Source organism: Pipra filicauda, unplaced genomic scaffold (assembly GCF_003945595.2).
Source record: "Pipra filicauda isolate LSUMZ 115617 unplaced genomic scaffold, ASM394559v2 scaffold62_size3274119_pilon, whole genome shotgun sequence".
NCBI lineage: Eukaryota > Metazoa > Chordata > Aves > Passeriformes > Pipridae > Pipra > Pipra filicauda.
In genome coordinates this window covers 2,604,407-2,630,653 of record NW_024104787.1, presented here as the reverse complement: position 1 = coordinate 2,630,653, position 26,247 = coordinate 2,604,407, and positions in this window count along the sequence as shown.

Here is a 26,247-nt window from a genome sequence, read left to right as displayed (position 1 = left end):
TTCCCTGTGCCAGTGTGGGGCTTAAGCATGCCCACACTGTAGCTCCAGCAGAAGCTCCTACACTGTGCTGTGGGATCCAGTTTGGCTCCCCTCTGTGAAGGGAGAAGTCTGTGGAAGTGACTGGGGTTTCTCCATCTTCAGTTGAAGTACCCTCTGACTTTGCTGTGATGTATGGGCAGCATACATCACAGGAAGGATGGAAGGAACTTAAGGAGGAACTTAACTCCTGTTAGCACCTTGGAGAAAATCCTGCCGGACCCTGTTTTTCTTTTTTCAAATTGAGCACATAATTTTTTGGTGTTTGTCGGTGGTTGGAGTTTTTTAAATTATATTTGAGGCCTTATTGTTCCAGGGGGGAAGGGACTTGAACCTTGTAGATGGTTCTGTGGACAAAGGCGAAGTATATTTTCAACTCATCCATTTACCAAAATGCAAAGGAGGAAGGAAGCTTAGTGGTGCTTGAACAATGATTACTCTAGACTCAGAACCATAAATCTGTGATGTTGAACTGGTGCTGCCACTTCCTTCTAGCAATGGTTGTCAGATGAAGAGGAACTCTATTAATACTTTGTGTCCTAGTAGATGGAGGGTGTTTTTCTCTCCAGAATAAAAAGTTGGCAAGGCTTAATCTTGTTGAGTACTAAGTAGATGAATTTGCCCATGGAAAGCAATAAAATGTTTTGCCGTACCCCCCCCCCAACTCACTGGCATCCTCCAGTAACCTGCATAACTTCTGACAGATCCCCTGGTGAAACTTGTTTAACCTCTTAATGGTTAAAGGGATGTGGATTTATTTGGGAACATATAAGCAGGTTTTAAAGTCAGCTGGCTTCAAACCAGAAATGTTGATGCTGGATGCAGGTTCCTATTAACTTCATGAACAAAAGAAATAACCAGTGTTCAAAAATTTGAGATGCCAAGTGAAACCGTTTGAAACCAGAATAAAAACAAAAGCAGCACACATAATGAAATGAAGAGGAATTTGATCCACTTCTGGAAAAACAAATCAATACAGTTGCGTCTTGTAGCAGAACATTTATGAAAATTTTTTCTGTTGTTATTTTTTCCATGGGATGCCACAGCAATTGCTCTTTCCTTTCTTTAAAAATAAATCCAATAGGCCTTTTTCCTTGTGCCCCATAAAAGCCAAAAGAATGTCTTTGTTGCAAATCCTCTTTGTTACTGCCAGGCAAATTCTCTCTTTAAACTTTACTTAATAGAGCAACTATGATTCTTGCCATAAGCAGAGAAAAGTCCTCCAGGTATATTTTTTTGTGAATCAGTTAAAAGAGAAGCTGGGCCCTGTGGTGGGTCCTTGTCACCATGGGCCACATCCATCTGTGCTGAATGCATCCTCTGAATGAGCATACCCAGGTGTTCCAACTGCACACATGGAATGACTTCCAGACATAAATATCAGGAGCAAGGCAAATAAACAGAGTGAATTTTAAATATAACATGGGATGTCACTACATCTTTTTAGGGCAACAGCATATCCAGCAAAGTTAACAAGAATAAAGTTAAAGTGATTCTGCCAGATAATTTAAGAGCACGTTGGATTTACTTGAAGACTGTGTAGAGGATGACTCTGGATTTTGTATTTAGCTACGTTTATGTTTTTTGAAACTTTGTCATCAAAGTCACAGATGCTCTTAATTTTGATGCTATGATGGGACAGAATAGCCAGCAGAGGGAGCAAAGGTTTTTTAGCAATGAACTGTTGACAAGAACTATGTGACCCTATAGGGGGATCAGGAAGGAAGCAAACTTTCTCTGTTCTACTTTCTCTCCCTCAGGAACGAAAGAAGAGGTGAGAGAGAGAGAGTTTGCAGACTTAGAAAAGAAATAGAGTTGTGTGTTACTTTCAAACTCGAATTTAAATTTGTTAAAAAAAATTAGAAATCCAGCCCCATAAATAAAATCCTACCTCACTGGGAAAAAAAAAACAACCAACCAAAAACAACCAACCAAAACCTACACAAAATTTAAGAACCAATTTTTTTCTATTGGTCCATGCTTTCAATGCCAAAACCATTTTCATCCAATGGCTGTGCATCGTTATGAAATTTATCCTGTGGTTTTGGCCACTGACACAAAGTTCTGTCACAGAGGGCTCTGTAATGACAATTTGCTATCTAAAAGGGCCAATCATTGTCATTTCAGTATAATATTATTTGTAAGTCTCCATCAGTCACCCTGACCAATCCTAACACTTTGGGAAAAAAATTAAAAAAGGAGGAAGAAAATACTGAGTTTTTCTCCTCTACCTTTTTTTTTTTTTTTTTCCACTTGCAGTCCTCCTGGTATGCATGTAGATGATGATTGTCCCGTAAATTAAGAAGACAACAATTTCAGATCTGGCTAGTCCCTGACCTAAGCCTGCCTCATCATCTCTGGAACAGCTGCAGATTTTTGTTCTGAGAGACTGGACCAAACCTATTCAAGATTTCATTTGGTATGCTTACAAAGGGCTAGGCACACTCCTCCCCAGCACAGATAGCTGTGGAAGAGGGTAGAGGCAGAAACATGTCAAGGAAGAAGAAGGCCTGCTGACGTGAATCGGGATTTAATGAGCTGACCACCTGCTCTTGAAATCCTCATCTGCAAGATATTTGAGCCTATGAATTCAGATATGATACTTATAGGCTTTCAGCTAATCTTGCTGTCTGACAGCACAGTCAAAAAGAATGTGACCTCAGGAATAGAGAAGATACCTAATGCATATCCTGGCAGAGCATGTTAATACAAATTTTAACATCAGCAGCGCCTGCTCAGCAGTCCCTAGGTTAGGAGGCACGTAATTTTACTTTGTAGCTCTAATATTTATTCTGTTTTGTGAATACCTAAGTTTTGGGGTTTAGGTTCACTTGAATCCTCAGTCTTAGCTGGTAATATGCAGTGTAAGGGAAAAGAGGTATCACAACAACAACATCTACAGAATTGTGCATGCAAGTACAAGACTAGCTTTCACAAAGAAAGAGAAAGAACCATCAGCAAGTTTTGACCTTTCTATATCTGTCTTCCTCTAAATCTGCCAAAAGTGAATGGCTCTACATCCAAATCAACAGCATGGCACAGGGCCCCCCTCTGGCCTGTTATCAACACTACTTATGGTACCCTCATTCTATACACAACGTATTCTCAATTCAAATAACTTAAGAGAAGTTCTAGCCAAAATCACCTGGCTGGTGTACTTATGGAGCAATGCATCAATTAAACCTTGCTGAAGAAGATTCCTAGGCTTCCTTGTCCCAACAGGAGAGGTGATGCTTCATGCTTGCAGAGGGCTTCCCTGTAGCCTGCCACCCACTGTTTTCTGGGTAGAACCCATTGCTATGGAAAGGCTGACTCCATCTGCTTCTTTCTCCTCCTGAAAATGTTATTTTCAAAGTCACCTCCAGACACCTTCTGTAACTTCAGACAATCCCAGTTACGTGCCCACGTAGTGATCTTCAGAGCCTCCCAGTCTGCTCTGTAGTCTAACGTTACACAGAAACCCCTCAAACTCCATTTTAGAAAGTGGTTCATTATTTTGCCTTCGTTACTATTTAAAAATCTCGTAGCTCGGGGGATTGGACACATTCTTCTAGTCTACAGGCTAAATGCATTTTGGCAATTTTATACCTATGAGTTCTTGTGCAAATGTACTTATTTTGATTAATTCTTTTAATTCCCTACTGTCCTTTCTTTCACTCCTTGATATGTTTATAGGCAGCAATCATATCCCCCTCAGCCTTTCTCTGATTAGACTAGGTTAGCCAAGTTTTTTAGTTTCCTTAAAAAAAGGGGTCCCTCGCTCCTCTGATTATGCTAGAAGATGTTCACTGCACCTGTTCTGGTAATAGATTCATCTTTCTAAGCATGGGTGATCAAGGAAGTGTGCAGTATTTCGGGTTTCATAGGTTCTCTGCCAATGATGTTCACCATTTCTGTTGGAAAGCTCTCTCATAATCATATCTCATGCATTTCCTTAAAACAATGCAAATAGTATTTTTATAATTTTTGTATTAGAAATTATCACTGGAACTGCTCCTACTGCATACAAACCTTTGGTGCAGAATGGTTGCTTCAGGCATATCCAGCTTCAGAATAAAACAAGTTAGGAACCCTATCACTCACATGTTTTGTTCAGCTAATGATTTCCCTACCATGCACTCTGAGTGAAGACTTTCAGGGGAGGGAAATCAGGTAAATAAAAGCTATGTTACAGCACATGCGCACCAGGGAACTTAATTAAATTCTACATTTTTGATTGCTGTGTTTTTCAGACACAACATATTCCTTTCAGCATCATGTAAAATACTGTAGGCTGAGGTAGTGCTGTGCAAATGTTGGCATGCAGTTGGAACATTTGCTTTACTCATGAGTGATGAGCCTATTTACAAAATTAGGCAGTTTATCCACGTGGATGTCAGTGAGGTCTTTAACACTCACCATCATACATTTTAAACACCCCTCTCTGATGTATGTCACTCATTTTGTCGGTCCCACTTAAACACTTTGGTACTGAAATCTCAATTTTACAGTGGCAGGTTTGCGGAAGACTAAACTCTAAACTTGTTGATGGTAGAGAAGGGAAGAGATCTTGTGTAGAGGGAAGAATAAACAGTTACTCTCATCGAAAAGGAAGGCTGTGTTTTCTGCAGATTTGTCTTTGCTTATTTATTATGCTCATTTTAAATGGAAGGTCGTTCATACTGCTCAAAGGCACCCAATTGTAAAAGAAGTCTTGTAACTGAACCTGGCAAGGGACACAAAGGATAACAGGAAGGGCTTCTATAAGTATGTTAATTAGAAAAAAGAAAGTCAAACAGGGTGTACCCCATGGATAAACAATGCTGGAAAACTCACAGTATGAGGAGAAGGCTGAAGTAGTCAACAACTTTTTTGCCTCAGTCTTCAATGGCAATCTCTGTACCCACACCTCTCAAGTGGATGGAGAGTAGGATGAGGACTGGGAGAGCCAAGTCCCTCCCCCTGTAAGTAAAGATCAGATTCATGACCATCTGAGGAACCCGCATGTTCATAACTCTATGGGACCTGATGAGATGTGTCCCAGAGTCCTGAGGGAACTGGCGGATAAAGTTGCCAAGCCATTCTCCATGATATTTGAAAAGTCAAGGCATTCAGGTGAAGTCCCGGGTGACTGGAAAAGGGGAAATGTTGTATCCATCTTTACAAAGGGTGTAATGGAGGACCCTGTGGACAACTGACCTGTCAACCTCACCTCTGTGCCTAGGAATATCATGGAACAACTCCTCCTAGAAGCTGGGCTTCTGTAAAGCCTTTGACACGGTCCTCCACAACATCCTTCATTAAATTGGAGAGAAATGGATTTGAGAAGTTGACTGTTGGGTGGATAAGAAAGTGGTTGGATGGTCAGAGGGTAGTGGTCAATATCTCAGAGTCCCGATGGACATCAGTGAAAAGTGGTGTTCCTCAGTGGTCCATACTGGAACCAGTGCTATTTAATATGTTCATTAATGACATAGACAAAGGGTTTGCGTGCACCCCTAGCAAATTTGCAGATAACAACAAGCTGAGTGGTGTGGTTGATTCTCCTGAAGGATGGGATTCCATCCAGAGTGACCTAGACAGGCTCAAGTAGTGGGCACATGGACATCTCAAAAAACTTACTTAACCAGACCAAGTGCAAGGTGCTGAACCTGGGTTGGGACAACCCCCAGTATCAATACAGGCTGGGGAATGGACTGATCCAAAGCAGCCCTGCCGAGAAGAACTTTGGGGTGCTGGTGGATGAGAGGCTGGACATGAGCCGGCAATGTGCCCTTGCAGTCCAGAAAGCCAATTGTGTCCTGAGCTGCATCAAAAGAAGTATTGCCAACATTGCTATCTGGAAAACTGCATCCAGCTTTTGGGTCCCCAGCACAGGAAGGACATTGGCCTGTTGGAGCAAGTCCAAGTTGTTTAGAGGAAAGGCTGAGAGAATTGTGTTTGCTCAGCATGGAAAATAGAAGGCTTAGGGATCACCTAATTGCAGTCTTGCAGTACTTGAAGGGAGCCTACAAGAAAGATGGAGAGGGACTTTTTAAAAGACCATGTAGAGACAGGACAAAGGGGAAAGGATTCAAACTGAAAGAGGGTAGGTTTAACTTAGATATTAGGAGAAAATTCTTTACTGTGAGGATGGTGAGGACCTGAAACAGATTGCCCACAGAAGTTGTAGGTGCCCTGTCGCGGGGTATCTATTGTATTGGTTAGGTGTGGTTGATAGAAAAAGCAGACAGACACACACACACGCAGAGTTGAGACAAGAGTTATCTGCCGCGTAAGCGCAGCGGCCTGCTTTATTGAGGAAGCTAACCCGCATTTTCCCACACGCTTTCTGTAAACATAATTTTTACAAAACACCGGAGCATTAACACCTGCAATTGTGAACACAGCCAACATCCCCGTCCTTGCGCATTACATCCTGCTTATCATCTTTCCAGTCAACTCCCGGCTTCTCAAGGCTGCTCTGTTTATGGGGACGGTTAATTAGCTTCTGCTCTCACGGGAATGGCCTTATATCATCCAATACATTATATTCGTCAAGTTCCAGGGGCCCAGCGGGCCTGCCGCCACCCCCCCACAGTACCCTATCCTTAGAAGTGTTCAAGGCCAGGCTGGATGGAGCTGTGAGCAATTTGGTCTGGTGGAAGGTGCCCCTGTTCATAGGAGGGGGGTTGGAAGTAGATCTTTAAGGTCCCTTTCAACCCAAACCATTCTGTGATTCTAAGTTAAATCTGATCATTAACCAAACCTAGAAGAGGCCTTTCAAACACCTTTTCAACTTTAAGACAAACATGGAGAAAAGGGAAGTCAAGCCCTCCCATTCTCATTTCACATTGCTCATATGCACCCTAATTCACAGAACAGCAGCCCTCAGGGTAAACTTCCCAACTTCTGCATGCTGGTTAAGCTCAGCTGATAGTGAAACAGTGGTGATTTATACGAGTTAAGGATGTGGCTTCTGGATTTCAGAGGAGCTATTGAAGAACACCAGGACAAAAAGTGTTTATTGAAGGATTTTTTAATGCTTAAAGCTTATAAAGAGGAGGTTTTTGAGTTCCTTTCCTTGAGAGACTCAGTAAGCAGTGTGTGTCTTGACTTTAGCGTAAATGTGCAAAGATGACAGATGAGTGTTTATCGATTCCATTTACTATATATAACAGAGTAGTCATATTGGCAATACCAATCTATGAGTTTGGCTAACGTCATCTTAAGAGGAGAAAAATATTTTAACAGAAGTAAAGTATAACCTAAGCTTTATTAGAGATGTCAAGTCTATTGAAATGTGACACAAAAAATTTTTTGTGGTGTTAGAGTATATCCACAATGCATGAAATAAAGACAAAAACAAAGTAAGGCTGGTTTTAGTTATCTTTGTTTGTTGGATCAGCTAGAAAACTGACTCTTTTTCCAAGAAGAAAGGATACTAAAAGCACTAATAGCTTCTTTTATCAAGTGTGTTTAAATTCAGGACATCCATTTGGATGAAATATATTTAAAATGGTGGCTAGTTATTTCTTTTCTTTGTTGTTGTGTATGGTCTCTTTTTTCTGTTAGTCAAGAAAGCATACTTTTTTTTTTAATATATGTTTCCTTTCATGGGAATACAGAAAGCCTACTGGGTCTTGAGGCAAGGGGCTTGACTTTTAATTTGATTCACAGCTTTAACTGGAGCTAGTCATGAAGCTTAGGTCTGGATTGAGATCCCAAATGTCATGTTTACTTCCAGTAATTTTCCTCCAATTAATGTTTACAATGTTCTATATTTTATCAACCCCGGTGAGTAAAATGCAAAGAATGAGTTATATTTTTGCAGTCTTTTAACACTTTAGGATGTCTGTTCTGCATCTTATCATTGGAACAATTAAGAAGGATATTCTGGCAATATCTAGTTAACTTATCTGGAGTGTAAAGTGATCTATTTAATTTCAGAGGAAGAAACTAGGCTTTATACCAGTAATCTTAAAATACATGTCTGCACTGCTGATCCCATGGCATGTTGTGATTGTATGAGGTGGTTTAATTGGATATGTGGATCTGAGTTCACTGTTTACATGCGCACAGCTATTTGGAAAGGGAGTTTGTTAATGAAAGTAGAAGAGAAACTTTAAGGAAAAAGCACGTTTGGCATTTAACTAGCAAAAGATTTGCTTTCTTCATTAAAGTCATTATAACTGAGCTCAAGAATAGCAGATGCACCAGGGAATTACTTGAATTAAGTTAATAAAGTTGTACTTTATTACGTGTGAGGGACCTGATTATTCCATTAGTAGTGCAATATAGCCTGAGTTCAGATCTGTGGATTAGAGCAAGCAGGTTATGAGGATGAAGCTGTGAAGCTCCTGACTCTGCTCCTCCTCACCTGGGTAAGAGGAAGGCTTTTCTGTTATGAAATACAACAAAATAAATTGGTACTGCACAGGCTAAACCAGTAATCAATAGAGTTTCGTCTTAGGAAATTTAGAGGAAAGCTGTTCAATTACTTGGTAGAAACTACATGCTTCTCAGTTGTCTGTGAACATGTCAGGCCTGGGGAATAGACAGCAGGGGTTTGGGGTTACTGTGTGTTCTTTTCAGTGCAATTGGCTTTTGTTTATTTTCTTAGCTACTCAGTTCTTGAAGCGAGATGCAAAAAATAGTATTATCTATATAGATGCAGGCACAGCAGATGCTGGTAATAAGCTTTCAAGCATATTATCTGTAAGGTGAAATGCTAAAGAGTACTAGGTATTTGCAATGTGAATATCTTGTCTGGTAACACTTGGTAAATGGTTAGGTTACTGGTGCATGGTTTTTTTGATCTGGGGAATGCTCTTAAAATATTGCCAGTTTAGGTTAAAACTGATTTGATCAGTCTTGGAGCCTGGTAAACTTTAGTATCACACAACAGTGAAGAAGTTGCCTGAAGTGCTATTGAGTCTAAGTGGTGGAACTGGAATCCTCCAAACCCTCTGCATGAAAAGTTTTGAGAACGGACATTTTAAATGGACTTCCATTAAGTGGGTTTCCCTGTTCAGTGACAACAGTAAAAGAGTCCAAAGACAGCAAAGTAGGATTACTAGGAATGCAGCAGAGAGTGAACTGTTTTGGGTTTTTTTTAAGAATCACAGAAAACATGAGAAGGTTACAGGTAGTAATGCACTTTGTGTATTGGCTCCTACTTCTGAATGTACCATAGTAACATCCTGGTTTTAAACAAATGCTTCCACTGTCATTTGTCACTAAGAGTGGAACTTACCCTGAGCTGAGCAGATGAGAGCAGACAGAGAACAGCTCTTGTCTGCTGTGCACTGAGCTGTGCTATTAGACATGTCCTGTTGGCGTTCCATCAGACTTACACTTCCTGAATTGCTTTTTGAAGCATGTGGGTTATACAGTCTTTCCAGCTATGTTCACAAGATCAATAAAATCAAAGAAAATGTAATATTATTACCATTAGTATATTTTAACATAGCTACTTTTTTCCTAGAGAAGACAAAATCCACTTACTACTGTTCACTACAAAACTGACATAGTACAAAACATTTTGCTCATAGTGAAGATGGGCATTTTGCCACAACATCGATCCTATGTTCACTACTGAATAGACAAAATGGTTTAGGCTGATGAGTTAAGGAGCCAGCTAAGAAGTTAGCTTATTGGGCAGATTATCTTTTCTAGAATACACCATTCTTTACCAGATATTCACATCTGTAGGCCAGTAAAGTGTTAATAATCAATTGCTACTTTATGAACCTATAATCACCTTATTAAATCAGCATTGAATGTGCAGTTAAGTGTACTCAGAGTATTTTAATTTAAATGTTACCATAAAATCTGCAAGTGGAATTAGTGTAGTGCTTTTGAGATTACATTAGCAGCAAAACAGGGGGTGGATAGTTGTTGTTAATTAAACCATACAGACAACATCCAGTGGAATCCTAACGGTGTGTAGGATGCATCTATTTGTTTAACATCTCGCAGTTTCAAGACTGTCTGCCCTCCAACTGCTTTTTTTTTTCCCTACCCTCTCTTCTACTACCAGTGGAAGTTTTTGGACTGATTTTGTTATACTGTAAGACTGATGAGATATTGAAGTGAACCTTCCAGTTTTCTCTGGAATGGGCTTGACAATACCTGGAGGGATGGAACAATATAATTTCACTATGAGTTTGTTTATTAAACTATTTCATGACATTTTTTTAATTCTATCTAACTGTTCTCTGAAGAAAGCATTTGATTTCCTCTAATGAAAATGTCCCTCTTATATTCATGGCCACACAAGTCACGGCATCCTGTATTTTTTGCACTTCCCTGCTTAGGTCAAATACCACAAGAAACCACCTTATTCCCTGACTATTGTCTTTTCTTTTCCTCCTTTTTACTGTCTACCTTCACAGTATGTGAAACTGAGAACACAATTTATGAGGGATTTTTTGTTTGAGGGGACTTTTTGTCAGACTCTGTGTCTAATCTGTGCTATATTTCCCTCTGCCTTTTGAAGGAACAAAACTTCTCCTCTCTGTGATTTCCTTCAGTGTTACACACCCCTTTTAGGCTTGTTTTCAATACCTGCTGAGCACTCAGAAAGGGATTAGTGCTGCATACCTGTCATTTTTTAGCTGATATATTCCACTGCTTTGGTTAAAGGCTTTGAGTCCCTCAGACCTGCCTCCCTGGATGTTACCTCTGCTGACTGTCATGGGATCAGTGTCTCTGTGCTGGGTAGCCCTTTTGTTTTCTAAAAGGAAGCATCTCACCCAACAAACCTTTAATAATATCATAAACTCTGGTAGACGTAAGGTCATGAAACTCTTGCATTTTGTGCACATGATCCTTTACTGCTGTTACCTGGTCCTTAGTGTCCCCTCCTGCTCTCCAGTCCTGAAACTTCTTTAATACCTTGCTGAAACTTGCTTGTTGGTAGTTTCTGCTTTGACTTTTCTTCTCGTTGAGGAATAAATTTAGTGCAGGCAGCTCAGCATGCAAACTGCAGATTGAGATCTGCATGGCGGTGGCCCCAGCAAGAAGATGTTGCCATCTCTTTGCACAACAAAGGGTACAGGGACCTGTGGCACCTATGGCCAGGTGACCAGACAGTCAGAGACACAGCAAGAGTTGGTGACTCAGAAGGAAGATTCCATACTTTACATGCATAGACAGCTTGAACTATCACCATGTTATTGAGCCATGAATAAATTGCTTTATGGATCCAGAGGTCTTAGACTTTGTGAAGGGGAACCTGGGATCCAAGGATCAGTAAGGAAGTGTGGTCTGACTGTGTGAGAGAGGAGTGTGTAGGGAGTCAAGTAGGGCAACCATCAGCTCACTGGAGCTTCCTGACAGTAAGGGGCTTCAGTCTTAGCAATTAATGTTTCTGGTGATGAGAGTGTGACTGCCTGAGTGCTTGCTGAATGATCAGACAATAAAGTTTCCTTAACAGTCCTTATACGTGAATGCTTCGTCAAAAGGCTTATCATAGAATCATAGCATGGTTTGGGTTGGAAACGACATTAAAGGTCATCTAGTTCCAACCCTCCTGCCATGGGCAGGGACAATCTAACCCTGCTGCTACTTATTATCTGTCATGAATTTCTCCTTGTCCCTTAAGTCGTTTTTCCACAGACAGTTCATCACCTATTTCTTGTACAAATATCCCTGACAAACTAATCAAGACAGTACTTATTCCCCTTTATTACTTTCTGAAACACACAAACCTTCTTAAATAACAACATTTGCAAAAGACTTTTTTTAATGCTCTCATCCATTGTGGAGGGTTTAATTTAGACCCTCTACATTACTCAGCAATGCTTTCAGTTCTCTGTAAAGGGCCATGCACTTTCTAGGCACTAGAAGAATACGATACAGTAATGATGGGCATGAGACTGCTTTGGCTGTTAAACAGGCCTTTTTACCCCCAGCTATACAAACCATGTGGCTAGTCTTCATTTTCAAAAAAGCCAGTGAAGCGACTCTTCTAATGAAATCCATTGTATAGTGTGAAATGACCTTTCCTAAACACTTTTAAGACTACAGTACTCTTTGAATCATTTGTTACTTTATTTTAATCACAGTGATCCAATTTCAGGTCTTTTCCTTCTGCAAAGTCAGGGCTTTACAACTCTGCTTGCTGAAGGTCATAGCCTGGCAACATGAAAGTTAAGTCAAGTCCCTGACCCCTGTGAAGTCAACAGGATCTCATACCTTATCTGATAATCCTTTCCATTCATCCTTTCCTCTATGTGTAGAAGAGCATTTGTGTACAGGCCACAAGTAAGGATTTGCAGAATGGAGCCCTCCTTTTGTTTATAATTGAAAACCATTGTTGGAGAAACAATGATTCAGTAACCTTTTTTTGAGGATGGCCTAATGTCTTTCTCCAGAGACCATGGTGAGCACAGTGGTAAATTGATTTTAAAAAGAGTACAACTTTTCTAACTCTTTATGCAAGACTGACTACAGTTGCAGGCTTCTACTTAATAGCTCTGGATAATGCGGGGCTTCAAGCATTGATGTGAGGTGTATGTATGTACAGCAGAGGCAGACTGCATTATCATCTTGTTTCTTCAGATTTTTCCTACTGCAAAAAAAAAAAATCAATATTAAGATGAGTGAACAGACCATTTAAATGAAGAAATAACTGGTAGTTACTTGATTCCCTATCGTACACAGTGGCGACATATGTCGTTTGGAGGCTGTTACCCTTTTAACATCTCTTGAGGGAGTTTTTCTTTCCATTTTCACCTTTCTATTGGGCTGGCCAAAGAGGAAGCTGAACAACCATGGAAAGAACCTAGAAGCTCTAATCTGAGTGGGCAGATGGAAGAGCTTTCCTTCAACTCTGCATGAAAAATGAAGAAAATTTTTCCTTTCTTGAACTGACAGAACTGGCACACTGATTGAAACATACATACACACTCACGTATCCTTTGATCTCAAAATACAAAAAGCCCCTCGATGTACTTTGATGGAATAAGATTTGCTGGAGATGAAACTAGCAAGGATTGTAAAGGCCAACAAAAATTCTCCAGTATATCAGTACCAAAAGAAAAGTGAAGGAAAATGTGATCCTGTTACTCAATGGACCAGGGTACATAATGACAAAAGACAGGGAAACGGCCAAGAAGCTCAGTCCTTGGCTTGATTTTTTTTCCACTGGTAAGTTCTGTTCTCTGGCCTTTAAGTTTCTTGTAGGGAAACCTTAAGTGAAGCCTTATCCACACTACAGGAAGGTAAAGTAAGGAGTGTTTAAACTAGCTGAGCGTAAACAAGTCCGTGGGACCAGACAAGATGCATGTGGGGAACTGACCAATGTCACTTTGAGGCCACCCTCTAATACCTTTGAAAGGCAATGGCAACTGAGAAGGGTTTTAAAAAAGTTTTAAAAAGACAGACACCACACTTGTCTTCAAGAAGGGCATTATGCAGGAAAATAAAGGCCAGTGAGCTTTAGCTTACTTCTGTGATGGTCATGGAGCAAATCATTACTGGGAGCCAATTCCAGCTGTGTGAAAGGGAATAAGGTGACTGGGGATGGCCAGAATGGATTTACAACTACAAATTATACATGACCAACCTGACAGCCTACTGTGACAAGGGAATGGCTCTGTAGATAAAATGAGATTCATGGATGCAGCATACCTTGATTTTAGAAGGTCTTTTAACATGGTCTGCTAATCTCCAAATAGTCAAACTGACGATATATAGAGTAGATGAACAGATAATAAGGTGGGTGGAAAATTGGCAGGACTAACAGCAGCAGCGCAAAGTCCCAGCTGGCAGCTTGTTGCCAGTGGTGTACCTCAGAGATCAGAATCGAAGCCAATATTATATAATCTAGCTGATGGTAGAGAGTGAACTCTCATCAAGCTGGTGGAAAATATCAGGTTGGTGGGAGCAGTCAGCATTTTGGCAGGGAGAGTTGCTATTCAGGGCAAAGTGGACAGGTTGGATGAAAGAGGTGACATTAATCCCATGAAGTTCAAGATAGGAAAATCCTACACCTGGGACAGAATAATCCCATGCCACAGTAGAGGCAAAGAGCCAGCTGCAATAGGAAGGAAAAACTGGTTTCTGGCGGGTGAGTTGAACAAGAGCCAGCAGTGCATCTCTTGCAGCCACCAGGGCCCGGCACATACCAGGCTGCATTGGAAAGAGTGCAGCCAGAAGGTCTGGGGAAAGTGATTCCACTCAGTGCAGGTGCAAGTCAGGTACGGTAACAGAACTGGTATAAATCTCATCCACGAGGACTAGCTAAGTCAATTTGGATATCAACATAGATCAGTGCTGTTCAAAATCATAAGTTGTTAAACATAAACAATTTTTTGGGGTGGTTGTTTTTCTTTTAATAGAGATTAATTTTACTTTACAATGACTCTCATGTTTCAGAGAAACACCAGATTGTTAATTGCAGGGTCATTCTCTTCCTTTCCATGCCAAAGCTGGATCTGCAGCGTGCAACATAAATTAGTCAACATTGTAAAAGCATAAACAGAAATGTTCTCTCCTGGTGATCATATGATAGTCATGATTGCTAAAGGATGGTAGAGAGACAACATTTTTAAGAACAGACTTATTTTAGATTGATATATATAGTTGGGAAAAACAGATGTACTTTCACATTCAGAAAACGATCTGATCTGTTTATAGCTATCCCTAATTGAGATGCAAGTTATATTTACAGCTGGTGGGCTGGAATTCACTAAGGGCAAACAAAAGAGATGCAATTGTCATCATCTTGGTAACAGGGCAGGCGGGTTGGGGGAGACAACAGTGTAAAGTCAGAAGAAAACCTGAAGAAGCTTAAAAAACTGTCCAATTTATCTGTCTCAGTCAACTGGTACAGCAAAATAGTTTCTCTCTCTTTACAAATCTGACTATTTCGAATAATTATAGAGAAGATGGGTCAGTTGCCAGCTGGCATTGAAAATGTTTTATCTCCATTAACTTTGTGAGGTTAAAGCAGCTCATACCAGCTGGAGATCTTTTGACCACCACATATATTAAATGTGCCATTGATCAGGCTGGGCTTGCTCCTCTCATGTGGCAACTTCAGTTCAGGCAGAGAATGACTGACAAAGCAAGGAGGGTGAGGACATCCGTCATGTTTAGTGATTGCTATTAGAAGAAAAACACAACCTGTCAGGGAGGTAGGAAGAATGAATGGGTTCAACCCTGACAGGAATTGGTGGGCAGGTGATGGCATCTCTTTACATTATGTGACTAACAGAGGTCATTTTTAATAGCTTGCAAATCAGCCCATAGCACTTTTCTCTGATATACCAGGACAATGTGCAAGATACTGATATGCACTTTTCTCTCATTTAGAGTTGTCTAGAAAGCAAATTGACATGCTCTTTTTCTTTTTTTTTCTCTTTTCTTTTTCTCTGTAGGATACATGAGCCATTATATTTAAACTTTTGTAAATACTTGGTACTCAATAGTACATTTTCAACTCCTGGACTAAATTATGATTTGGAAGGTGTAAATTACAGGGGATTATACCACATTTTTTTCTAATAGCCTGCATGCAGTAACAATTTTGTTTGTGTTTTGAAAAAAATCTTCTGCAGCTGATATAGTCTGGTTCAATAAGTCCATTCAGAAGTACTTTCCACTTTGCAAGGGTAATTATCTTTATTAGTTCTGTAGCTTGATAGTGTTTCAGCAGAGCATTTGAGAGTGTCAAATTCTATTAAGCATAAACTAGCTCGCGAAGGAAATAAATTGGAACTGTGTGTAAATGGTGATACCTTAAGAGGTTTAAGTGAGTGTTCTGCTAGGTGGTTTTACCATTTAATAGAAACAAACAAGCAAACAAACAATCTAATTTTTATTTGTTTGAGGGGAGGAGGCTTTAAATCTCGGAATGACAACCTTCCCCTCTTAAGTAAATGTGGAAAATTTAGAGCTTCTACATGCAAAAAAGTGATCACTAAGATAACAGACTCCTACCAATTTTTAATCATCACCATTCAAAAGTATAATTTTGTTGGTATACTAAAGTTTGAGTCATGAAGCAATGCTACATAAACCACGATGCTTTTCTGAAATTTCTCTTTTTTCCAAGAGCTGAACTGCAGAGATCGGGCAGGAAAAAAGCACAGCCCATATTTGCATGGCTTAGCAAAACAGTAAAAGATGCTTCTAACTTATCCTCTGTCATGTACTGTTTGTGAAAGCTGAAATAACTGTGGAATTTCTGTAGAACTACATCCACATCCACTAAGCAGGTCCCTGGGATGAATTTCAGGATGATTTGTCTCACCTGAGTTGCAAGAGTAACTGTGAGAAAACCAAGGGAAAGTGCTGAGACCCAGGGAAAGGATTTTGATAGTGGTAAACAGGAAAATTAAACTCTAGAGGAAGGCTGTGGTGTTGCAAAGTGTGTCCTGCTTGATTTCCCTAGACAGCTTGATTTTATTGCATGCCATTAGTGCTTGCATTCAGGACTGTGCATGTATTAATCATGCTGAAACTGCTGTCCTCAGCTCTCAGGAGTTTGACTTTCCTCTCTCCATAGAGCCTTTAGCATCTCCAACTTGCTCTTTCTCTCAATTTGTCACTGGTTGATATTTGCCTTGTGGTTAAAGGGGATGGATACGGAAAAGACAAAATCTTTGTAATAGTAGAAAGGACTCCTCAAGTATTATGAGCTGGAAGAGAGTTTTCTTTGCTTAATGTGCCACCTTTCCCACTGTTCCTCTTATGGAGTTCTTGTTCTGTTTTTGGGCATGCAGCAACAATGAGCACAGCAAGATGTCTGTGCTTTACACACATTAGAGTCATAACCTGTCAGTGGCATGAAGAGGTGCATTTGGTGTATGTGACAACCAATTAAAGCAGCTGCTATATGTGCTGGTGGACCAGGCTGGCATTCAAAGGGACCTCATCAGGTTGCAGGAATGTGTTCTACAAATCTACAAATGCAGAGTCCTGCAGTGGAGGTGGAATAGCACCCTGCAGCAGCCCAGGCTGGGGGCTGATCAGCTGGCTGAAGAGGTCTGTCACAAATTAGCTGGGGGTCTACTTTTGGTGGACCAAAAGTAGACCGTGAGCCAGCAGTGCATCCTGGCAGCAAGGAAAGGTAGATGCCTGCATGCCACACTGCTTCAGCATGGCTATAGCCAGCAGGTTGAAGTGTTAATTCATCTCTATTTAGTGCTTGTGAGACTGTCTCCAGAGCCTCATGCCCAATTTTGGGCTTCCCTCATCCTAAAAAAGGCAAACTGGTTTTCTAAGTACCTACATTTAGACAACTGTACCAAATACATGGTGACGTTTCTCTGTGTGCTGAAAACAACTGCATTAATAATTGTTGAAGAAGCTTTTAAAGCTTGATTCTTGCTTTTGTTCTACAACCACTTTATTTTGCTGCAAATTAAGACTCATGACTACTTCTGAGAAGAGAAATGAGCTTGCAAAATGTGAAAGAATGTAGTGGAATATCACATGAGAGGAGGACCAGGAGGAAAACCCCAGAAGGAACTATTTCTGGCTTTAGCCTAGCACTAGTGCTGTCTGCCCCAGAGTCAGGCCAAGTGAAATGGTGAGGGGACAAAAAGGCAGATGTTTTTTGGCCGCCAGAGAAACTGTAAAGAGTCACAACTGGCACAAGCTCTTGCCCACACTGTGGGAGACAAAAAGACAGGAGAGAAGCAGTTGGAAGAAGGAAGTCTGTCGAGGTTCACTGAAGTGTACATCGTTCTGCTCTATGGTTCATGTTACCTGCTTTTTTCTGTGCACTATATGGTAGTTTCTTGGACCAACTAGAAACACTCGTGCAACCCTTTGTCTGATTTTATGTCTATTTTTAGCTTATTCTTGCTTGGCTAGGCTGTAGTCTGCCATCCTGTTTCACTGGCTCTGGCTGTGTGAAGACTTTATTCCCTCCAGACTCTAGTGATTAACCTCCAGTTACTGCTGCATTCCGTTGGTGAAATTTGATTCAGTCAGGATGACCCGGACTGGAAAAGGCTATTATGCCACAGACTGGTAGGTCTGACAAAATTTCCTGTCCTCTAACACACATAAGCGATAAGGTAGTCCAGTAGTACAAGGGAGCTGTGCTCTCCTTGACTGAGCACAGCTAGGACAGGACAGGACAAAAATAATGTCAGCATCCTTTGTCTCACCATTTCTTGTCCTTTATCATTCGCTACCTCAGAAGCCTCAGTCTGGTTTTCATTTCATACACTCATTTAGTGCTGTCTGACTGTGGTGTTCTGGGTCCCATGGGGCTGGTAGAAAGGTTTCTGCCCAAGGATTCTTTAATCTGTTTCCTTGTAGGAGGTTTGTGGAAATGTGTCCTAATCTGCTTTGGGCAAAAGCACCTGCACTAACCAAACTGGGAGATTTAAGTGTTTCGGGTAACCGGCTAAAGGCTGAATTTGCCTGAAGCAGGATAAGCATCTTTAAAGCAGACATACCCCAATTTCTGTCAGATGTCCCACGCTCTCTGGGAGAAGGCAACCTCCAACTGGATCAAGTACTGCTCTGACAAGCCAGCCTGGGTGTGAAAGGGAACGTCTGCACATGAGCAAACAGATGCAATGTAGATCAGTTTTAAAAGAGAGAGTGTAAGTTCCACTGGTTTGACTGTTTCCATTTAAATGGTGTAATGTTATGAAAACCTATTCATATGTTAATGAAACTGATCCATAATGCCGTAAAGAAACACTTCCTTTACAAGGCAATATTGATATTTTCATTTGTCTGATGGCAATTCTATTTTATACTCCTTTAGACTATCCATTTTGAAAATCCTTTTTTTAATCACCTTATGCTCTTGCTTTATGTAAGCACTTAAAATTGTATCTTTCTTCAGGTATGTGAGCAGTCATAATGAATGTTAGTGGGATTACCATCTTAGTCTATATATTTCAAATCAACTTTTATTGTGCAAGTACAAAAGCAGATTCAGGCAAACCTGAATTTTGAACTTGTCTTCTCTCAGAAGTTAATCCAGGTTAATTGATGTAAACTAGATTAATTAAACCACATTAAAGTCATGCAAGGCCTTTCTCATTTTAGAAAAAAAAAGGAAAAAAACTGCATTAATTCAGTTTGTTTGATTCACTTCCAATTCAGGGAAACTATTCTGATCTAAACCCACTTCATATTCATATCAGGAACAGTTTTACACCAGTAGTTCAGTATAGACACTGGGTAGAGAGCCTTTATTTCTGTAGTTTTTATTTCACCTATGTGTTCTTGTGTGTAAGAGAGAGAGAGAATTCCCCGGCCCTTGTTTTTTAGTACCTGGAGTGTTACCACATCAGCTTGTCTAGAATTAGATGAGGATCAGTTTGCTGGCTTTTTGCAGTTGAACTATTATGTCATTAACTACCATTTTATATCCTTATAGCTGAAGCTTTCTTGTTGGTACCAGCTTTAGAGGTTGAAAGTAAGGAATATCATAGCTTAGGAATTTAACTCTGGGTCAAAGTCAAAAATTTTTCTTGTCTGGCAATTGCTGAGTGTGTTCCTTTAGTCTGGACCCACTAAACATGGTAGAGTCCTCATTTTGCCACAATCCTTTCCCACGTATAACATCATGAAGAAAAACCCGGTTGTCCCATATAAGACTGAATGCAGAAGGTAGTAGTGAAATGGGTAGCTTGCTGCAAATCTAATTTGATGTGTAAGTAATGCTGAATGTCAAGAACACTCTAAATATGTAGGGGGTGGTGTGGTGATTTCATGCCTAAGAGTCTGTGGAATGTTAATCACTAAAATGTTCTGAAAGTGCTAGAAAATGCTTTTGGGGAATAGCACAACTATTGTTTACCCTACCTTGGTATAATCCCATTTTTCTATGATTCATCAGTATTGTTTTATTAGAAATAATTTCTTTAGATAATATAAGAAAAATCACATCTTCCAAATGGCTCGATTTGTTTGTCCACCTCTTCATTTCTAATGGTGACAGTAGGAATTGATATAGAAATAGTGGTTCACTATGATTTTTGTAACAGAAGAGATTGTAAATATCAAAAGAAACTTTAGGACTTGTAAAAGTTTATCCTAAATTCTTGATCAGTTTGTGTGACAAGAAAGTTCAAAATAGTTTGAGTGGGAGCAAAATAAAAATCCAGAAGTACAAAAATTCAGGGTTTAAGTACAAAATTTTCTTTGGTGTTTGTTGTCCTGATTCAACAGCTATACTGCTGTAAGTAAATAAAAAGAAGAGGATTTGATAATGCTTTCCATCTCATAGACACTGGACTAATACACAATCTACAGACAATTAAGAGAATGGCTTTCTAACTTAAGCCAGCATCAAAGTATGTGTTCAAATCCTCAGAAAGTAGAAGAAAGAAATTTTATTATGTGAAAATGTCAGTATTTAATAAAATTTTGGGTCTGTGGACAAGTTTGTCTTTCTTTCAGATTCTGTTTACATTCTTAAGTTTTTTAAAAGCTCAAACAATACTGAAATAAATGTTGCACAAAATCTTTAGGAATATTTCATTTAACATTAACATTCAATGCCGAATTCAGTGTTGAACCTTGTGTGGTGAGTTACCATTCTGCCTCCTGAGAATACTGTTTCCCATCTCAGGATGAAACTCCATTGCTAGACTCCATCTCTTTTATCAGTGAAACACTTCATTGTCTTAGCTAGAGCAAAGCAATCTGACCAGTGAATCTGGACTGTAGTTAAGGAAAGAACCTTGAGACTCTGTGACAGCTCATGTCAGTTTGCTTTGATATTTGAATATTTGATTCTTAAAATTAAAATATTTCAGTCAAAGGAAATATTTCCTGGAGAATATGGAAATGAAAAATTGTAAACCTTTTTTTTTTTTTTCTTTTTTCTTTTTTTTTTTTAATAGGAAATTTCTAGTTAAGCTTATGCTTACATATTTGCTTGAACAGAATGACCTTTTTGCATCAGGTTGTAAACCCTCTGCAATTCCCAAGAGTGGTATCATGAACATGATAGATATCTTTAAATGTCTCTGCTACATTGGAAATTACACAATTTTCTTGTCACCTGAGACAGGTAGAAACTTTAAGCTGTTGTATATTTCCCCTTTCCAGTGCTGCTTCTTGCTCTATTGGAGTGCTAACCTATTAGCCCTCTTACCTAGCCTCTTTTCCTTTGACTGGTGCCTCGATGAGTCTGCATATGCCTGGTCTAGATAGGTGTTAGAAAGAAGCCCTACTCACCTCCTGATGTTACTCTCTTGGGGTCCAATAAGTGAAAGAAGGAGGTAACACTGCCTAAAATAATTGAAAGCAAATTCCTGTAGAATTTTTTTTTTAACTGATTTTGAATGCAGGGTTTGGTGAGGGGGTTGAGGGGTTGGTTTTGCTCTTTCTATTTTTAGCAGTTTTCCAAAAAAAAGAAATATTAATGTCATGTCATGAAGAGCCTTGACAAATTCTCTCTGGAAAAAAAATAGAAAATAGGGACAGAGCTTTGAGTATCAGAGTTCTCTGAAATGAAAGAGAGGAACAGACCACTAAGATGAGACAAATGCCCAACTACTATGTATGTAAATATTAAGAGACACACTTTCCTTTGACTACTTTGCATGTAAACATCATGGCTAAAAGCAGAAAAAGGAATGAATTATTACTATCCTCATTTCACAGATAGAGAACTGGTTTATTATCAGCCATAATTGTACTAGACTTCACATCACAAAACAGTTAAAACCTTGAGTGGACTACTTAAAAACTGTTACAGAAGCAGCAAAGGATAGAAACTTTCAGAGAAGGCACTGATGAAATAAGTGGGGTTTTGTGATTTGGTTAGTTGGTTGGTTGGCTTTTTTTGTGGCTTTTTTTTTTTAATTTCCTGAAAAGTTGCTATTTATGTGCTTATTAATGCAAATTGTCAAAAACTAATAGAAATGTGAGCTATCGAGGCACGTGTACTTGCTTATGAAAGCTATCTAAGTCCCAAATAAAAAGTTATCCCAGTTTTCTGGAGAATATCCTCTCAGGCTGTACTTGCCTGTAGTCATTGAGAAGGTACTTTTCACCCGGTCCCCTGATGCAACAAGGCATTCAGAACATCTCTCAGATGGCTTTTGTTTTACTTTCCTTCTATGGTACCATTCAACTTACTTTCTCAGTAACAGAGTTAATTGTCTTTTAACATTAAAAAAAATGCTGTAATAGGAACAATTTATAAACTCTGAGAGGAAAAAGATTGATCTTTTCACAGAATTTAGGAAATTATTGCTTTCAAAAGTGGATTATCAAACTTCTTTGATTGAGTGACAGTGGTTCATTGTATGGATGAATCCTTCTGAGCCTTGCAGTTGAAAAAGCTGTTCAGCAGTTAGAATAATCAGCCTTGATCAGAATTTTAAGCAGGTTTTTTTCAGCTCAACATACAAGCAACCTACTTTTTAAATTTTTAGTGTGTTGCTCTATATAATGCTGCTATAATGCAAAAGGAAGGAAGTGAAGAGAGAGTTCTGTCTCCGTACTGTATTTGCCCTCTATGCGAAAGCAGCTGTAAGGCAATTTCTGTGAAAAATAGCTGTGGTGGTTTTTTAACTTTTTTTCAACATATTGGTTATATTAAAGGGCCAAATTAACTTATCTTATGATGGTTATGAAGATACAATGAGTCAAGAACCTGTATATTGTTATTTTATTCTTTTAAAATGCAGTTTTAGATTAAGCTGATAATGAAGAAGGATGAATAATTAATGGTAGATCCTTCTTATGATGACAAAAAACCACCATTCTGAACATGAAGGTTACAGCTAGATTCCTTTTTAACTTTTACCATCCAACTGAGCTGTCAATATAGGAGTAAAAGGGACCAGTCCCTTCAAACTAGGAGCCAAATTTGAAGTGAATCACCCATAAAAAAGAAAGTGTCCCACTGGTGCTTGTACCTATCTTTCTCAGCTGCAGTGTTGCTGTGCATAGGTTCTTCTTGTTTTAAAGTTTTTAATGAGATTATGCCAAAAAGTCTGAAATGCAGGCTCCAGCATCCTCGATACAGGCTAATTCCCTGATGATGCACCTTGCCCGTCCTCTGTTGAAAAAAAGTTGCTTTGGCTTAACAAATGAAGGGTTGACTCAGAGTTGCTCATATTTCACAGAAAAAAAAAATCACGTGGGGCCAGGGCTTCTGAAAAATTCATTAAATAATCAAGTATGTCCTAATCAAGTCCTAAAGTAATTATTTGCCCTGGACGTGGCCCTGCTGGGCTGTTAGTGTTGCTCAGCGGGGAATGGTCAGGGTCTCATGACAGTGTAAACTGTTTCTGTTGCTCATTTTACAAATCTACATTGCTATGACATGGGGGTGGTGCTGAGGGGGTGGGTTGAAGGGGGTGGAGTGGGAGGAGAGAGAGAATTTTGGGGGAGTTAGAGAAACTGTACTGCTCCATGGCTTCCATCTCAAAATTTCTTACTTGTCACTATTTTATCACAGGAACAAAATATAGAGCTCTTAATAATGGTCTGTATTACTGGTCTCCCCTTTGGGCAGGTTTTCATCCACATAGCTACCCAAAGAAAACATGTGCATGTCCTTGCACCATAAAGTCTAATGAAGGAATGTGTATGCTTATCCAGTGTTTCTTTTCACTGCCTCTTCTGGATTACTCATGCTTTCTACTGTAGCAAGCATAATGCAGATATAATAAAAAGCTTAACCCAAACAGACAGAGAAATGAAAAATCAGGATTTCAGACAATATCTGTCCATTTCAAATATCATAATAATAAAAGCTCATTCCAATAGAATAAATATATTTAACCTCCAAAGAGCTAACAGTGCATTACCTCCCTACCACTTATGAGAAAGACATGCAACTGGCTCATGAGTTATCTGTCTTTTATGCTCATGACAGAAAGATAATCACCCTCAGGGGTGATATATGCGAAATACTGCATAACTATGCCAAACTGGCAGCAGCTGCTCCATTCTTTATAGGACTGCCATTTGCTCCCACCCACACCTTACAGTCTCTGGACAGCTACTGCTTTTCCTTCTGAAACCCATTTCACTGTATTTAAAACTGCCGTTAAAAGTTCAGCTCCCTGAAGATTTCTGTAAACTGGGCCACTGTTTGTAAACATGGTGTTTCAAAATTAGTTCCTTAATTTCCCTGTGGTCTGCTAGAATGTAGGCTGAGTTTATTTTATTCCCCCACCAATGCACTGAATGGGATTGCATTACAAAACTAGCAGTAGCAAAGGGTCAAGTGAGAGGGGTACCAAATGGGGCCAAGTATGCCAAAGTCCCTTTGATTTCTGCCACTGTCATTCCTGATGGGCAGTTCTGGGTCTCAGCCTAGAGCCCTAGGGGTTTGCTAGAAGGCTCCCTGAGGGTCTGTGTTTTCCTTTATATGTTGTTAAGCTGCATTAACCGTTGCTGAAGGTGTCATTTTATTTCTCTTTCAGTGTTTATTTTCTGGTAATCTGGGTTGGAGAATGGCACTCTCAGTCATCTTCTTGATTGTCTAATTAGTAACTTTAAGGTTTTGAACTGTGTGGCATGTTCTAGTAGAAACTAACCAGCAGTAATCCCACACAGCGCTGAGTATTTGCTTTTAGTTGCCTATTGTGAACAGGCACATGATTGTTTTGGTTTCTTTTTGACAACTGACTTTTAAGAAAATGTAAGATTATAAATAGTAAAGGAAAAGTACAAGGTAAGTGAGGTATAATTATGAGGTTGATTCCTTTCAGGCCATTCTTCAGATTAGCCTATCAGTGTGCTACCTTCTCTTAATATATTGAACATATTCACTTATTTCTGGACAAAATCCAGCAAGATTTATCAATGTAGGAATACACAGAAGTTTTTTAGTTTTACCTCTTTGTAAACCTAAAGGGTTAAAAAAGTGTTTTTCTGAACATTGAAAAATTTTTAAAAATTCTGAATTTACAAGTAGCAGATGGGCACAATGGACAAGAAAGGAAACAGCTGGAGAGAGTATAGATTTCTAAATGGAAACCTCATCATGAAACTGCTGCAGAAGCACTTTTGAGCTTAGGTGGACTCTAGAAGGAGAGTGGGAAATTGTCTGTCACTCCAATAGCATATATGCTTTCTCACTTTGAGAAAAGCTACTCCTTCCTTACAAATACCTGGTAATCTGTGCTGGGAACCCAGAGGTAATCAAATATGTGACAGACCATGTGCTAGCTGATAACAGGGTTTGTATTAATCATGTCAGCCTTGCAGGCTACCTGTCTATGCTTGTGACAACTTTATATAACTTGCATTTTTGTTCTCTTCCTTATTTCCTGTTCTTGCCCCACCACGTTGTAAGATACGTTACACTGAATGAGTCAAACTGTTTCACTTTTTTTGTGAGAGAAATTTTTCATTCTTATGATGACCTTCCTTGTCATCCTTCTTCATGCAAGTTCCAGTTTGAATTGACTTCTTAAGTGTGCTTGGCCAGAGCTGTGTTTCACATGATGTTTCAGCAGAATCATAATTATTTCCTTAACTCCCAAAGAGTTGCCTTGTGTCAGGCATCTTACTTAAGATTGTGTTTCTCACAGCAGCAATATGTTGGTAGCTTGTAGATCATCCTGAAATAAACTGCTGTTTCTTTCTTTCATCTTCTTTTCATCTTCATAGGATGAACTCCAAAACCTTAGCTGAAATTATTGATATTTGTCCTGAAATCTGTGACTTTGCACTTAAAAGTAGTTATCCTCAACATATATCTATTTCTCAGTCATCCAGCTTTTCCAAGACAATGCCAGAGTCCTTACCATTTTGATATGTTTCTCAGCATCACATCATCCCTTGGATATTACCAGTGTGCTCTTACTTATTATGGCTGAGTTCTTAATGAAAATGTGAGATAGGGTTGACCAAAGACCCATTCTCCCTTACTGGTATTCTTGTCTTCTCGAAACTATTTTTATAGGTGTTATAATATTTTTACTACTACCAATTTTCTCTAGTTTAACAATTTCCCATATGTCCTTGGAAGATGCTTTAAGTCCAAATAAATGAGACCTATAGCATTTCCTTCATGTAAAAATCAGATTCATTAGCAAAAAATAAAATAGTTCAATGCAGTCTAGACCCACATACACATTTCCTTTTTCACTTAGCATATATTTTAATTGTTTTTGCCTTCAGAATTTATTTCAAAGTCTCTTCTATCTTTGTAGTCAGGGGAAAAACAACTTTTCCCCTATTAACTAAAAAAATTCTAAATTTGTTGTTTAACATCTACTATCACAAACTCAAAGAGTTATAAAATATTTGCTGCATGATCTATAATCTGGGTTCTTAATTTCTGTGCAA